This window comes from Chenopodium quinoa, unplaced genomic scaffold (assembly GCF_001683475.1).
Source record: "Chenopodium quinoa cultivar QQ74 unplaced genomic scaffold, ASM168347v1, whole genome shotgun sequence".
NCBI lineage: Eukaryota > Viridiplantae > Streptophyta > Magnoliopsida > Caryophyllales > Amaranthaceae > Chenopodium > Chenopodium quinoa.
Window position 1 is genome coordinate 628357 of NW_018742287.1, and position 12140 is coordinate 640496.

At 30.6% G+C, this 12140-nt stretch overlaps 1 long non-coding RNA gene across 1 annotated transcript; it reads right to left on the reverse strand.

Annotated features, from left to right (window-relative positions):
• Positions 1-1316: 1316 nt before the first annotated feature.
• Positions 1317-5737, reverse strand: LOC110684987. Its single transcript, XR_002503899.1, has 3 exons — positions 5206-5737; positions 4973-5066; positions 1317-1755 (listed from the first exon to the last, which is right to left on the reverse strand). It is a non-coding gene; the product is annotated as an uncharacterized LOC110684987 (long non-coding RNA).
• Positions 5738-12140: the final 6403 nt, after the last annotated feature.

Consider the following 12140-nt stretch of genomic DNA (forward strand, 5'->3'; position numbering starts at 1 on the left):
GTGTTACAATGGTTGACATAACAACGAAAAATGCTTAGGTTTTTTTTATCCATAACAGTATTCTAAAGATTTAGTTAAGCTCATTGTCCACTAATCAGAATAAAAACATTACAAAGATACACATAAAAACAGGAATAAAATTGATTAATAATAAATCTAAACACGTTTATGTAAAATAAATTTATATTTTTATATCCAAAAGTAAAAGGAAAATATACCAAGAAGTGAAAATTATATTACGAAATTAATCTAAAAATTGTAACGGTAGATATAAATCCTAATAATATTATTATGAAACCCGGTCCATGGGATGCACGCTTTATTAATTAAATGTATCTAATTGAGCGGAGTTTTCCCTCTATGTTAAGAGCATTTCAGGGTATAGGTCTAACCACCTTAATTATTTCTCCGGCATGCTATAGTTAGAAAAGTCTCTCGGCGATGGGAGTGGGAGATTTCCAATTATAAGCCATATGCTTTGCGAACAATATTCCACTTTAATGCATTTTGCTCTTAAATCACCTTTCTGAAGAGGCGCACTCCAATATAAGCTAAATTAAGAAAATCAATTCCAAACCTTATAAATAGATTGTAAATGAACTTACAAAAATGCCTTCTCTAATTAATCTGATCTGTTAAAAAAATTATAATAATTAGAAAAACAATTGCAAGTATAAACTTAAATATGTATTAAAAATTAAACTAACAATTACGCAACTATTGATGACCTAAAACTGATGCAAAATTTTTTTGATGTGATTTTGTATGATGTGTCAACTGTAAGTACAATGACACAGTGATTCTATTATAAATGTATGAGGGTTTTTTTTGTTTTTTTTTTCTTTTCTTTCTTATCATAGAAAAGCTATCTATATTTATCATTTATATAAATATTATGAGTTGGAGTAGTATATTATATCTTTTCAAAAATCTTATCATAAAAAAGTTATTAACTATTTTTATTATATTTTTTTCTAACCAACTTTTTTTTATTTTTTATAAATCATACCAACGTATCAAATAAAAGACATAAGGCATACATAAATTATAATATTGTAGGATTTATAACATATTATAGTTCCATATCACTACTACATTTTTTATCTATTGCAACCCCCAAATCCGTTGCATTAGGCGTCAAAATCCGTGGCATTGGGCCTAATGTAACGGCCATGTACCGTGGCATCTGCTGGCGTTGCAGTAGGTCTAATGCAACGACATATGACACCTAATGCCACGACACCAATGATCCGTGGCAATAGACCTATACCTGTTGCAACGACATAACTTATCTGTGGCAATAGGGTACTGACTAATAATTATGATGAAATTGAACCTATTGCAACGGATGAAGCTAATTACTACAATGATAGTAATACGTATCTACTGCAACGGATTGATCATTTGATTTTTTTTTTTTTTTTTGGAATGGTAATTTAATATATGTATAATTAGTCAGTACAAATCCAAATATACTAACCAAAACAAAGTATTATTTAATTTATATATAATAATTATAATGCGACATACGTACATTACAAAATATTACTTGCTTATTTTTGGTATGACACCCTACTAATAAAAAATAAAAGTTACATAATTAATTTAATCGTCCAAAATACAAATTGTCAACATATATATAAGCCGGAATTTTCAAATCTTCACAAAGTTGAACTTGAATAAGCGCCAACATATATGCACCATTTGTTAGATGACTAGTCACTATACTTCCGTTTCATTTAGCTCCCCATGCACCTACACGTAAAATAGAATAATATATTGAAATATAATAGAAGTAAATTATAAATTATAATAGACCAATGCCACAATCAACACGAGAAAAGTTTAAAACGCATGAAGAATCACCCTATGGTTCATATTACCAACCTTCAAGGCCACAATCCGAATTCACCCAGTGTTTCAATATGCCAAAGAATTCAAAGTTAGTTTACTTTATAATCAATGACCTTAATATTCTATATTGACAGCAAATCACAGCAACCCACAAGTAACAAACACATCCCCCTAATATATAAATTCAGCTATACAATAAACTTTGACAAAATTAGAGCAAGAAATAAAAACTCATTGAACCAACTCTAACACAATAAAATAAATATCCAAATAGATCAACTATAATCATAAATTTCAGTAAAATGCAACCAAAAATTAGAAATATGGGGATGGAAAAGGGTACCAGCTATAACTAAACAGGGATTGTACAGCAAGCGCTTGTGAGCGCGACCTCATGTTAACAAAAAAAAGAGTAACATCCCAACATCCTCTCTAAAGAAAGCTATCACATTCACATTGTCTATATTGCCTTCATAAACTAAATTACTCCCAGATTTAACAAGTAAAACTAATTTAACAAGAATTGAAGTTAGGCCCTGAACCAGAAAAGTATTCTAGGGGACCAAAAGTTCCATTTAAGTTGTGGGGTGCTGACTGTCAAGGCTCCCAACAATTCCCCTGTGTTCCCACCCATGACTGGAGTAATGTTAAGCTATCTCAGAGCTTCAATGGGTTCCCTTTCCCCTCTATCCCTAAAAATACAACCCTTTATCTCTTTTGGACACACGGATTTATAAGAGTATATTATAAATATGGTCAAGTTCGTACTCCATATATTTTCAATAACACAAGGAGTTTGCAAAGTATAAGTAGTAATTAATCAATGAAGCACAAATTGATTGACATGGCCCATCTAATTCTGATTCAATCCACCTAATTGTGTATCAGCCTACACACAGCTACACAAGTAGTAAGGAACATATCAATTTTACTATTTCGACAACACACAAATCTCACCAGTAGCAATCTACTTATGTACTAGTTTAGTCTTAATATAACATATTCACAAATTATTAACCACTGCATGTCATTTACCACTTATTTTTATATAAAAGAATTATCTTTCGCTACATTTTTAATATTGTATGCCATAACTAATGAGGAGGAATCAACGACAATATGTTAGTTACTATAAGAAACCACACAATATAGTGAAGTACTACTGTCCTTTATAGTGGATCTAACTTTAATTATTTTCTAATTTATGAACTCTGACTTTTTAATTATTTTTGCTTGTGCCTCTTGTATGCAAGAACAAATGTTGTTAACATGTTATACTTCATTGTATATAGTAGCAAAAATCTGAAATTTAGACATATATATATATATATATATATATATATATATATAGTTATCAGTTCATCTTATATAATATATCTCTTTGTTTCATGACCTATTTTTATTTTTTCCTTAGATTGGGTTAATTTTATTAGTTATTCTCCCCTCCTCCATTAAAGCTACTTGAATACTAACTTGTATAATATATCTAGCTATATACTTATATGTACTACTATACTACTTAAAGTTTTAACCAGAGGGGTTGTTACTTGGTTGAAATTTGAAAATTGTTTCCCACCCACCAGCAGAAAACTAATGGAATTGTCCATTGAAGCTAAACAGATGCCCGAACAAGTTAAAAATTAGATGTCAGGAACTAAACTTATTCAAACACACATAAATCTTTAGAAAAAAGCAAAAAACTCAATACTCCTAACGATGACCAATAATAATAATAATTAAAAAAACTAACTTTTTCTTATAAAAAAAATTGGGATGGTTTTCTGAATATAAAAATACCAAAAAATTGTTAAACTGCAGAAATGTGTATAGCATCAAAATAATAGTTTTCTCTAGATATTTTAGAGAAAAGGAGTATAAATTAGTAATACTTGTGCCTTGTTATCCTATCTTTAAGCTTAGATACATCAAAGAGACCAATGTTCAGAAAATCAGAAACAATCATACACTCAAAAGGGTGACAATTAAAGCTACACAGCCTTGTATGAAAGTTTATACCCAATAAAGCTACACAAAGAATGAAACCATTGGCATTTACCATAGAAATCAAATATACAACGGCCTAACTCCCACTCAAACATTACGATGAACACTAGGTGAACGTTATAAAGTTCTGGGCAATTTTATTCAAGGTTCAAATAAATTTGAAAATTCAAATTATGACATTTGATTTTTTCTTAAAAGAAATCTGTAAAATTCTTCCTAGGGCCTAGCTCAAAAAATAAAAAAATAAATAAATAAAAAACAAATTATAAACACTTAAATAAAATTATAAGCCCAGCCACTCCCCTTACCCACCTTCCCCTTGGCCACTGCCAACCGCCCTCCCTTCTCCCCATTCCTGCTTCCCCAGTACCCCAACCTCGACACCACAATACAATTATAAAAAACAAACACAACACTACAGCAACATAAACTTTGAATTTCATCCAAACAAAAAAAAAAAAAAAAAACAAGTTTGGGTAAATTATACAATTCGGTACCAAAGTATTGCTAATCAAGCCAAAATGCAATAGAAATAGCGATTTTACCTGACTCCAAAACATAACACACTTGTCTCATACGAAATTTTTTTATCAAGACCCCAATCCCATTGCACCCCATTCCCCAAACACATAGTTCAGCTTTTCTAAATTGTAATATACTAATAAGTAGTAACCATCTTCATTTCCGAAGTATTAATATACTATTTTGCTCTATCGCGCCCAAAAGAAACGCAATGCCCTTAACCAATTCCAACATGAATCGTCTATAAGCACCAGTTACTTGACATTATAACACCAACTATAGTAATCTACTGTCATTACCTATACCATAACATTTGCATTACCATAACCAACAAAACAACCAAAAGCACACTTATTTGCAAGTTAAAAATCTACTAATTTACCAATAATCAAACAAAATACTAACAATGTGATAAAAAATTTATAACAAAATCTACTAAAAATCAGAAATTAAATATAAAAGAAGGAACCTGGCAAGAACATAAAGGCGAGAATCCCAAACGAAAGAAATTAACCTGACAGTTCTCAAGGAATTAAATGTTTTACAAACGAAAGAAATAGAGGTAGAAATACAATATAAATAGCGATTATACCTGACTCCATTGTTGAGCTACCAAGTGACCAAGAACACCAGGTCCAACAATTAGCAAATCACTCTCACCAACTACCACGGACGATGATGATGTTCTTGATTAACATTAAATTGTCAATTGATTGAAACTTCTTAAGTGTATAATTGTCGAAATTGGAGCAATAATTGAAAGGGGAGAGAAAGTAGCGAGAAAGAGGAAAAAAGAGAGATAAATTGTCGAAATTCATTGTTTACCTTGAACAGAATTTTGAGCAATCAGCTCAAGGAAGGGACATGCAACAATGAAATTGAGACCGTCTGTGCCACTATCAGCCACCACCGCCTGACTGCCGCTATCAGCCACCACCTCCGATCCTGACTGCCGCCTTCGTCTACTACTTCCTCATAATTATTTGCTTATTTTCCTCTTCGAATTTTTGAATGATTTTTTTCGTGATTTTCACCTCAAAATCGGCCTCAGAATTTTTGTTTACCTTGCTTATTTATGTGAGATGATGATGGGGAAACTAGAGAATTGGGGGAAATTGTGAAAACGGAGAATTGGGGGAAATTGAGGAAATGGAGAAATAGGGTGAGAATAGGTACTGTGAGAATGAGGGGAGAAAATGGGTGAGAAAAGTAAACACGTGTTTGTTCAAAATTTTGGTGAAAAAATTAGAGGGAACAATGCGCGCTTCAATTTAGCTAAAATTTTCATGATACAACACTACCGTTGCATTAGCTTTCATTTTTGTTAAAATATCTAGGCTATTGCAACGGTTCTTTAGAGCCGTGGCAATAGCCTACTCTGTTGCAACGACAATAAAAATACCGTTGCAAAAGGCTATCTATTGCCACGACATTTGGATAGGGCGTTGCAATAGCTCAATTTTTGGCGTTGAATTTGATCGAAAATGTAGTAGTGATATTAAGTTGTATAGTATATAACATATTTTAGCTTCCATATAAAATATTTTGTTTAAGTTGTGTTATTTTTATATTATAAAATAAATTAGATATATGATCTATGAATGAAATAATTATATAATTATAGCAATAAAAGTTTTATCTTTGATACGAAACCATGATAAAAAATATATTGAAATAGGTAATGACAAATGATTTACTTAAATTTAAAAAAACTTAAAAGAGCAAACAAATATATTATGAATTTATATCTAATATAATTATGAGATAAATGAATTTAAACTCTCAAATTTCATTCGTTAATTTTGCTTAGGTTGCAAATGATTTTTTTAACTCTAAAATAAAATAGAAATCTAATTTTTAATTGGTCGAAATAATACCCTTACTTATGTGGCGCTTCAAATACTTTTCAAAAATGCCTACTTTATATATATATATATATATATATATATATATATATATATAGAGGAAGGCTCATGTAAGAACCCTCCTCTATATAAGAACTCAATCTTATATAAGAACCAATCTCAACCATTTATTAGTTTTGATCCAACCATCTAAAACCATCCTTTAATAATGGCATTTCTGTAATTCTTTTTTTATGTTTTAAATTTTTTTGCCTACTCTTATGTTCTAAATCTAGTCTACCTATTTTCTAATTTTTTTTTTCTATGTTCCAAATTTAGTCTACTTATATACTAAAGTTTTTTTTTTTTTTTTTTTTTTTTTTTTTTTTTTTTTTTTTTTCTTCCTATGTTCTAAATTTTTCCAACCTATGTTCTAAAGTTTTTTTTCTTCTTCTTATGTTCTAAATATTCTTTTACCTATGTTCTAAATTCTTTTGCCTATGATCTAAATTCAGTCTACTTATGTTCTAAAGTTTTTTTTTCCTAAGTTCTAAATTTTTACTACCTATGTTCTAAAGTTTCTTTTTTTTTTTTCTTTTTTTTTGTTTACGTTCTAAATATTCTTTTACCTATATTCTAAATATTCTTTTATCTATGTTCAAAATTTTTTTTTCTATGTTCTAAATTTAGTCTACTTATGTTCTAAAGTTTTTTTTTCCTGTGTTCTAAATTTTTTCAACCTATGTTCTAAATTTAGTCTACTAATGCTGCAAATTACATCTAATCAATTCACTACACTGTAATTTAGTCTAATGTTCTAAAGTTTTTTTTCTATGTTCTAATTTTTTTTACCTATGTTCTAAAGTTTTTTTTCTATGTTCTAATTTTTTTTTACCTATGTTCTAAAGTTTTTTTTCCCTATGTTTAAAATATTTTTTTACCTATGTTCTGAATTCTTTTGCCTATGTTCTAAATTCAGTCTACTTATGTTCTAAAGTTTTTTTTTCCTATGTTCTAAAGTTTTTATTTTTTTTTTATTTATTTTTTTAATGTTCTAATATTCTTTTACCTATGTTTTAAATTTAGTCTACTTATGTTCTAAAGCTTTTTTTTCCAATATTCTATATTTTTTCAACCTATGCTCTAATTTTTTCCTATGTTCTAAAGTTTTTTTTCTTCCTATGTTCTAAATATTCATTTACCTATGTTCTAAATTCTTTTTGCCTATGTTCTAAATTCAGTCTACTTATGTTCTAAAGTTTTTTTTTTCCTATGTTCTAATTTTTTACTACCTATATTTTAATAAAGTTTTTTTTTTTTTTTTTTTTTATGTTCTAAATATTCTTTTACCTATGTTATAAATTTTTTTTCCTATGTTTTAAATTTAGTCTACTTATGTTCTAAATTCTTTTGCTTATGTTCTAAATTCAGTCTACTTATGTTCTAATGTTTTTTTTTCCTATGTTCTAAATTTTTACTACCTATGTTTTAAAGTTTTTTTTTTTTTTTGTTATTTATAAATATAGTCTATGTAGGATTCGAACCTACATCATCTCTGCATTTGCATAGTGCTCTACCATTTGAGCTAATAGTTTTTTGATATAGATCAACGCCCTCCCATAGAAGCAGAGGAAAACAATCACATGTAGAAACTCAAATGCCTCCATTATTACTACAACAACCACCATAGCTCATAAATTACCCAACACATGCTTACAAATTACCCAACACAACTACTACTAGGAAGTATTATCAAATAAATTACAATCAGTCTGACAGAGGAAAATATAGAGTTGGATGTTCATCCATTGATTCCGTTCTGAAAATTGCATAATTAGTTGCAAAACCAAACCAAACCAACATAATGAAATATGGGTATTCTAGTAATATTAGCTTATTCATATAAACTAATATAAAAATGAGTAGACATCATATATAAACACGAGTACACCACATAATGAAATATGGGTAGTCGGAAACTGAGAAATTAGTAATCTAAAACCAAAAATTGTACAATTATATACAATTATACACACAAAAAAAGGCTATACATACATCAGTCATTAAAAATGAGATAAGGGACCTTTAGTATGATAGAAGAATCCTCACCATCTGTCCTCCATCTTTTAAATAGCTTTGGACATTGTGGAACCTTAAGCTGTTTTAAAGACCCCATGCCACCTACAGAATTGGGAAATGGTTTGAGCAGTGGGCAACATTAAATCTAAAGCCTTTGTAAAGCAGATAGGTCACAAAGTGACTCAGGAAGTGTTATTAAGTCTGGACAGTTTCTAATTGAAAGGCAGTGTAGGTGGGTGAGTTTCCTAATCCACTCCGGGAGGGTTTTCACTTCATAAAATGAATTTAGTCCCCTTCGTATTTAGCATTTAGCAGCACAGACTACAGAAAAAATGAGCATTTGGAACCTTTTTCACACAGACAAATTAGCAAACAAGTAGCAGGCATAAACAAATGACAACAAACAACTCATAAAACACAAATCTTTCAACAACCCATTACATTTTTAAGTATTCTGAATTCAAGTAACACATTATAGCTTAAATTTGTCAAATCAATTGGATTAAAAAGCTTCAATTATGGTATAATTAACAAGTTTAGAGAAAGAAATAATACCTGGTATAAAATCAGAAATCAGAGCAAAATTTTGAAGTTGAGAGAAAGAGTAAGGGGACTTGGGTTGGAGTTTGGGTGATTTGAGTAGGGAAATCACATAAATTTCAAAGGTTTTGAGCTTAATTATCTGTAAAAATCGAGTATCTAAGAATATTGCAGGATATTCCTCATATCTTATTTCTTTTCTGGTAAATAACGAGCATTTGGAACCTTTTTCACTTCATAACAACATCCTACGTAATTCCACAATTTCAACCACAAATGTTTACCATTTAGCAGCACAAACTACATAAAAAACGAGCATTTGGAACCTTCATAATATGAATTCAGTCCCCTTCGCCATATGTAGCCCCTAGAAAACAGCCTTGGCTTCCCCCACCCCCGATTACCACTTTTCTAAGCTCTGAAACGCAGCACACAAAAGGATCTCCCCTGAACTTCCTCTACATGCCGCACCCAGCCAGAACATCTTTAGAACATACGACACCTAAATTTAGAACATACGACACTTAAATTTAGAACATGATCATGAATAATCGAACATGTAATTTAGAACATTGATACGAAGTATAATAATGCTAATCAATTAACCTAAGTATACCTATGTTCTAAAGTTTTTTTTTTTTTCTTATGTTCTAAATATTCTTTTACCTATGTTCTAAATTTGTTTTTTCCTATGTTCTAAATTTAGTCTACTTATGTTCTAAAGTTTTTTTTTTTCCTATGTTCAAAATTTAGTCTACTTATTTTCTGCTCATATAACTTAGTGCTAATTTAATTTGTTTTATTGGATTTTTTTTAAAAAAAAAAACATTTAAAGTTTTTTTTAGTTATTTATAAAGATAACCTATGAAGGAATTGAACCTACATCCTCTATGCATTTGCATAATGCTCTTCCAATTGAGCTAATAGGTTTTATCATATGTTCTAAATATTATTTGCATATGTTCTAAAATTTATTGCTTAAGCTCTAAATTTTTCAATCTAAGCTCTAAATATATGTATGTTCTAAACTATTTTCCTATGTTCTACATTTTATTGTTTATGTTCTAAAGTTTTCTGTCCATGTTCTAAATATATATCTTATATTCAAATTTTTTTGTCTATGTTCTAAATTTATTTCGTATGTTCTAAATTTTTTTCATATGCTCTAAATTTTTTCTGTATGCTCTAAATTTTATCCTATGTTCAAAAATTTTTCTACCTATTTTCTATTTTTTTTTCCGTACGTTCTAAATTTTTTCTATCTATGTTCTAAACTTTATCATATGTTCTAAATTTTTACCTTATGTTCTAATTTTTTTCACCGTATGTTCTAAATTTTTAGTATATGTTCTAAACTTATTTTCTATGCTCTTTTTTTTTTCCCAATATTCTAAATTTCCAATTTTTTTTCCTATGATCTTTTTTTTTTTCCCAATGTTCTATATTCCTATGTTCTAAATTTTTACTATGTTGCAAATCATTTTCTTATGTTCCAAATTTTTCCTATGTTCTAAAGTTGTTCGTATATTCTACACCTATGTTCTAAAGTTTTTTCTACCTATGTTCTAAAGTTTTTTTTTTCCTATGTTCTAAATATTCTTTTACCTATGTTCTAAATTGTTTTGCCTATATTCTAAATTTAGTCTACTTATGTTCTAAAGTTGTTTTTCTTTTCTATGTTCTAAATTTTTACTAACTATGTTCTAAAGTTTTATTAGTAACAATGTCAATAATTTGTGCAAAATTTGGGATAGTAGAATGTAACGAGTAAGTAACGGCACTCAATGTAGGAATTAGGTGTATTTGAATCAAAGGTTAGCCGTGAATTAACCTTTCCCTAATATGAGACAATGCTCCAATCGTGTCATTACCGTTACATAATCTAGGTTTAGTTAAGCATAATTAAACATGCCGCTCCTGAATGAGCATAATCCCTGCAACACACAACTGAAAGTTTAATTGACAGTTCATTGTGTTTACTGACCCAAGACGGGAAGTCATCACCTTAACCATTGGAATTCCAATAAGAGGCTCAGACTTTCGAATGCACCAGCTTATTGTCCTACCAAAACAAGACAGTTGAATGCGAAGAATATCGACAACACAAAAATGAAGGCTAAAGCAGTCCCATAATATAGAATGAACTATACTCTTTATTATTGCCAGAAATGGGGAACAAAAGAAAAGGCCAAAGATAAAATAACAAATAGAAACCAAAACACCAACGCCTAGAAACTGCCAAAAAAAACCCGAACAAAAACAGGAAACAGCAATAACAGCAAGCAGAAACAGCAGCAGCAAGTGGAACCAGCAACACCAACCTACAACAGCAGCAGCAACCAGAAACAGACCTCAGCAGACCAGCTGCACCACCAAACGGACAACAGCAACAACCCGAGCCCAGAAGGCCAGCTGCAGCACCAGACAGCAACACAGCACAAAGAAACAGCAGCTAGCAGGAGACTAGGCTGCTAACACCAAGAACAGCACCAGCAGCACCAGGAAACAGCTAGCAACACACAGCAAGGCAGGCATCACAGCCTGAACCAGCACCACAAACAGCAGCCTGAAACAGAGAAAGCCAGCCTGCACACCAAGCAACAGCTGCACATAACAGCACAAAGCAGGAAAGCTGGAGCAGGACACAGATAGGAGCAAGAAACAGAAAAGAGCAAACCCAGCTAGGCAACAACAGTCAACACCAAATCATTATAGTTCACAAAAGAGAAGAGGACCAGTCTAGACCAGAATGGAAGAGCACCACATGTAGCTTCAAAACTTCCCATAAAACAAAATGGAGAATAACCAGAAGTGTTGAACGAATAATGCTGGTTACTTCATATATTTCCACAATGATCAACACCATGTTCTAAAAGAGTTTAGAACATGCTTAAAAAGAGTTTAGAACATGCTAAGCTATGTCAGTTGCTTGCGTATCTTAAAAGTGTATTTTAGATCATAACATTGACATTCTATAAACATATCGACAGGAACAACGTGGAAAGATCAACACCATGTTCTAAATTATTTCAACCTATGTTCTAATTTTTTTCTATGTTCCAAATTTTTTCTACCTATGTTCTAAAGTTTATTTTCAGCCCTGCAATCACAAGTTCACAACCAACAACCCCTAACCAATTAGCTGTTGTTGCATAAATCAACCACCACACCACAACCCCTACAAGCAGGGGCAATCGCACCAACATCACCAATTTCGAAATCAAAATTCGAAAAAATCAGCAAAAATTGAACCCTAAATTCGAACTATAGATCCGCAAAAATAAGAAAAAATAGAAC